This window comes from Pleurodeles waltl, chromosome 1_2 (genome assembly GCF_031143425.1).
Source record: "Pleurodeles waltl isolate 20211129_DDA chromosome 1_2, aPleWal1.hap1.20221129, whole genome shotgun sequence".
NCBI classification, from domain to species: domain Eukaryota; kingdom Metazoa; phylum Chordata; class Amphibia; order Caudata; family Salamandridae; genus Pleurodeles; species Pleurodeles waltl.
The window spans coordinates 1,297,171,496-1,297,177,495 of NC_090437.1; the positions used below are offsets into that span (position 1 = coordinate 1,297,171,496).

At 40.0% G+C, this 6,000-nt stretch overlaps 1 long non-coding RNA gene across 2 annotated transcripts in view; it reads left to right on the forward strand.

Moving 5' to 3' along the window:
- The window catches only part of LOC138250446 (uncharacterized), a 50,448-nt gene extending 45,544 nt beyond the window's left edge, over positions 1-4,904 (forward strand). Inside the window, exon 3 of one of the 2 annotated variants that reach the window (XR_011194966.1) lies at positions 3,733-4,894. This is a non-coding gene — a long non-coding RNA (uncharacterized lncRNA). Of the gene's footprint in view, positions 1-3,732 lie in introns of both variants that reach the window. The other variant, XR_011194964.1, reaches the window with a different exon arrangement.
- Positions 4,905-6,000: the final 1,096 nt, after the last annotated feature.

Below are 6,000 nucleotides of genomic sequence, written 5' to 3' on the forward strand. Positions count from 1 at the left end.
CTTATCTGGCAGGGTCAAGAGTCACTCCTTCAACGCTTTCTTGACTCTTTTACACCTAACAAATGGAATATTGATGTGACATACCAATTTTCCAAAACCACACTTGAATATTTGGATCTTACCCTATATGTTGATGAACAAAACACACTATATACTCGCTTTCACCGAAAAAGTACAGCAGCTAATTCCATCTTACATGCATCAAGCTGTCATCCACAAAGTACCATTCACAATATACCTGCGGAAGAATTTAGAAAAGCTAGGCTCATTTGTAGCAATTGGGAGGATTATGAGACCGCATCCTCTTAAATTGTTAAGCGACTTTGTGTGAGTGGATATGCATTCTCTAGTTTGAAAAATACCAAGGAACAATTTGCCAAAACAGACCGCACAACAATTCTCAATACTAACAAAACTACCACTCGGGCTACTCCCATTCACTTCATTACAGGTTTTCACAATGGTCATAAACACATTCGAAGACTATTACAAAAACATTGGTATTTACTTAACAATAATTCCTCCATCTCTCATTACAATTCTTCTGTCCCTCTGATGGGCTTCAGAAAAGCTCAAAACCTTCGGGATAAATTATCTTCCTCTTTTTATCAAGAAACAAGACCTACCTTAAGCTATATGCAATCCACAAGTGGCTTCTACACCTGTACAAATTGTTCCATTTGCAAACTCGGTTTGACTTATTCTAAAAACATCTCTATTAATGATCAACAATTTAAGATATGTGACTTTATCAACTGTGAGAGTACCAATACAGTTTATCTAATCATCTGTCCTTGTAACATGGCCTATATAGGGAGTACCACTAGAGCACTTAAAATACGTATTCAGGAACACTTTCGTAATATACAGAAGGATGATCTTAGATTCCCACTGGTTGAACATTTTGTAAAATGTCACCCACATACACGTTCCTTTACCTTTTGCGGGTTAATCAAACTCAAACCACATCCACGGGGAGGCAATCTTGAACTCAAACTTCGACAAAATGAAAGCAAACTTACAATTTGCTTTAACACAGTCCGAAATGGCCTTAACAAGGATCCAAAATGGCACCACTGGCTCCATTGACTACAGTATATATTGATGATGAATATTACATTCCAACCGAATATTCTCCTACTATCATTATCGCTCACACATAGGATGCTATACATGCTCCTGTACTCACAATGACAAATATAAGTCCACATAATCTAATAGGGTAATATTACCATGAACTTATTTAGAATAACTATCTATATTTCATGAACATCTCAACTATAACATGTCAAAGCACCAACTATATGTCTTGAACTACTAGACTATGAATAACCACTCTCTCTTACTTAAGCTTTCATAATTCATAATTTTTACATTGTAGGGACATCTAAGAACATATTTGAATTATTCGACATTGCTTTAAACTCATCTTTTTTTACTTTATCTTAGTTGATATTTCATAAATAGGATGTAGGATACGCCCTTCCAAACTGATATGTGAACTAATTATTTATGTATAACACAACACACACCTGAACCATTAGTCATGACGGTTATATCTTACTGTATAACAACACCTTAGTTAAACTCATTATCCCAGCACATTATTGCTCGTATATTTCCCCTTTGGGTATCTCTTCATAAGCAATTATGATGGAACAAGATGGCCGACTCATTCTCTAGAGATGCCGCCTTAGGGGCTAGTATTCTGATGGTGGGCCGGGGCCTTCGTCTCTGTAAAACTACATCAGAAGTAGGACCTTCTGCAACCATTTTAGTTTGTGTTTCTTATTTGGACAAATACGACTGACCTGAGATGGCCGACGTAACCTTTCCATTTACATCTGAGCCATGGTAATAATAGTAGGGCTTGTTCCCTTTAAGAGTCGGTGAAATGTTGTAGGTCTTGGCACTCCATCCAAATATCTTAATATTAATCTTAATATTAAAATAGAAGTTGGACTTCAATACTTGTTCACTCAGTGATGTTCCTTTTATAACGCTAAACGATCGACCTAAGATGGCCGACGTTTTTCTCACTTACTTCGTCTGTTTGTATCTGAGCCATGATAACAAATGAAGGACTTGTTCCTTTATTAAGTTATAAAACTAGGAGAAGGACTACTGAAATCTTTATTTTCCAAGATGGCGCACGAATAGAACGCCGTACGAGGACGTATCCATCCCGAGACATTGCTCAATTTCAACCTTGATATTGGTGAGTGTTTTTTTCTAAAGCATTCAACAATCTAATGACAGTATAAGTACATATGACATAATTGCCTTTTACCAATTATCAACCACGACATGCTCGCTTACCTAACGGCTTACTTGCCGCACACTATTCAATGCCTTTCCCTATATTTCTATACCAAATAAATAGCATAACAGTCCCATTGATCCATTCAAGGTGGTCTGAAGAAAGACTTAACGAGTTCATTTTTGTCTTCACTATTCGAATGGAAACTATATAATAAGCTCCTCTGGGGGTTTTTTGATATAGGAATTGTCTCACTCATATAGTTATTAATGAAGCCTCCCTTGTCGTGTTGCCCAATTTATGACAATATATTTTAAATCGCTTACTGCACTTAATGCATTAGTAAGCTTCTCAAATGATACTCAGCACTTTCCTGAACCAACTCTACTCTTTTATGCTTTGCTAAGTTTCTTGATATAAATGTTAGACAGACCGTAACATCTTATAAGGATCACACAAGAGGCTCATTCAGTGTTAACCATATTATTCCTGGAACAATATGTCTGGCTGGTTCAATAATGAATTTCTATATTATAAAAGTGCATCTTTTTTGTATGTTATCATTAATGAGGAAAATATGTACCTAATGATCTAATATTCTTATTTAGATGTATTACAATCGATTCAAGAATGGATGTTTTATTATGAACAAAATCTAGGTATGAGATTTATTTATTTTTATTTTAATCTCTAGTGATCACTACACTTACCTCTCTGAATATCTTTCTTACTAGTACACTAGATCATAAAATTATTTCCTTTTTCTAGCTAGCACCAGTCTCATGCTTTACTAAAATTTTAAAACCACTCCAACTCTATAAAAAAAGTATTCTTTCTTTTTAAGGCTTATCACTCATAGGTGATTCTCTCACTATACAGGTGAAGGAATATGGGACTATTCATGCCCACCCGCTATTGCTTTTCTCTTTTCCTCTATTACTAAAGCAATGGGGCACTCAATGTTGGTCCTATAGCTTTGCACTTCTCTTTATTTCTCACAATCTTATAGTGCTCTCTAATCATTACTTACCATTTGCAGCCGTGAAGAAGCCCTAGGTGAACCCACCACAAGGGGGGCGAAACACGTGTTGGCGGCTACTTTTTCTCCTTATCCTCAAATTCTCTATACAGAACAGGACAGGAACAGGACATTTAAAGTTTTTAGGCACAACTGCCATTAATAAATGCACTTGAATTTAAAGAACTGGACTTGAAGTATTACTTATTATTTCAAACTGGGATACTTATACATGGGTTATCTACTTTCTTGGAATTCCATTACTGATTTGGGACTAACTGGTCCACACCCCTATTGATAACCCATACATCGTCTGAGAACTGGGCATTTCCGTGAATGGAAGAAATGGACCTTCTTACCTTGACTTGAACTCTGCTTACTGTAACACAAAACAAACCTTTGGAGGTAGATGTCACAATTTAACCAGTAACCAATGTACATTTTTCATCAACAGGTCAAGCTGCGACTGGGCACACAGAGGTCACGAAACAGACTACCACTACCCCCCTGGATGAAGCCCTTAGTGATGCTGACACTCCTGGACTTCTGGACAGGGAGGACGGTTCTGGCCCATCTGGGCAACCTGGTCAGGCGGCAACAGTGAGTCTCACTGTGGCCACAATGTCACGACCCAGCCCGCTTTCATCAATATCACAGGAAACCATTCCCCTCCAACCTGTGTCCCTAGCACAGTGTCCACCATCTTGTGCCCCACAATCCTGGATCCTGAGTTGCAGCTCAACACTTCGGACAACGAAGAACCAGAAACAAGTTGGAGAGGGCACCCTGTGTCAAAGGCACAGGCCTGTGGGGGGTAGGGTGCATTTGAGGGATGCTGTGGACCAGGAAGGTGAGGCCACAAGGGATGCTGTTGGTCAGGACACCATCAGCCATGTCTTGGGGGTCTATTAGGTGTCCCAAGGTGTGATGGGCCAGGTGTTGACCGAACTCCAGGAAATCAAGCAGCCACAGAGGGATATGCATGAACAGATGGAAGCCCACAATTCCAACATGGCCTCCCTAATGCGGGTGTTGAGGGACATACATACCACCCTGAGCAGGGCTTTTCAAGACCAGTCTACCCCTTCCTTTGGCTCCTCAACAGCAGGCCCATTAACATCGGCGCCAGAGGAAGAACCAGCCATAGACACCCCTGCGTCTGTAGCAGCTGATCCCCCCTGGCAAGGTGTCGGGCGGGAGTGGGAGTAGTCCAGCAAAGAATCCAGGAGGTGCGAATGGCAAGACACCCACCACTGCCAGCAATAACCCTCTTCCTTAATGTCCTCCTTTGTTTGCCACACATTCACTCTGTGAACTGATCCTGAACCACATTCCAGTTTCAATGGGAGGAGTACTCTGGACTTCCAATGGTGTGGCATCTGCTCCAATGAGTTCATTCACCATGACTGACCCCTCAATATATTTTTTGGGTTTATTCAAGACAGTTATATTTATAATCGCCCATCACTGATTCATTGTATGCTGATTTTGCATTCATATTGAGCCATGTAAATATGTCAGACCATGTGAACCACACGATGATGATCTAAGGTACTTGTTCAAGATGGGATATGTTGCATGTACACAGTTTCCAGCTCAGGATTAAAACCATCCCTCACAACACATACATACAGGTGTCTGGTCAAACTGAAAATGTATTACAGTGTTCAGCACATTGGCTGTCAATATGTCTGAACTATTGGAAACTTAAATGATTGTCTCACACTGAGTAAATGAATATATTTACAGGTACAGATCTCCAGACCACAGAAGGAAAAGATTTGTCAGACACTGTCCTGTAGAACAGGCAAATATTTAAGTCATTGATACTATCTGCTTTAGCCTTATTACATGCCACACCAAAGTAATCCAACATCACATTATCCAAGATTCAGATAGATAGCAGTACAACTGTCCTTATCACAGGGCCATTATAATCCAATGCTCATGCATCAGGTGGTAAGATACAAACAGATGTCAGTGTTTTGGCACAGGCACTGTGGCCTACAATGATGAAACACATCTACAGCTATACATAGGTCATACAAAAAGAGTGTTTAGCCAATGTGAATGGAAAACGACTTGGTAGTAATCTAGGACTACGTATTTTATGACCACATGATGTATCAGGCCCACCACAGGACACAAAACAAGTCAAATCCGCACTTCTGAACTTCCATCCAAACACTGTGCAAGGTGTCTAGGAGCAGGTACCATACACCCAAACTATGTGACCTACATTACATGTAACAATCCATGTCCACTTCGTATGTCAGAACAGCATCACATACCTGCCAATGTCACAACTCTGAAATGTCCACATGAAGATGTCATGATGTAGGTACCTGTTCAAAGAGCAAAACAGAAGTATCGGCTTGAAACAATACATATGACACAAGTCACGTAGCAAGCATCTAGAAAACCAAGTACATTGCTATGATTCTGACACAAACAAAGCAACCTCATCAAGTTGGGGATGTGTCAAAAACTATCTTATCAATCAGTCTTTGGCTGATTTTTGCAGTGTATCAGCTCCCAAACTGTTTGGAAAGAACAAGTTACTTACCTTCGGTAACGCTTTTTCTGGTGGATACAATAGCTACCTGTGGATTCCTCACCTTATGAATTCTCCCATGCACCAGCATCTGACGGAAAATCTTCTTCTCAGCTCTCCACGTCGACGAGGACTTCACAATTGCACGGCTCCACGCCACTCCGTCTG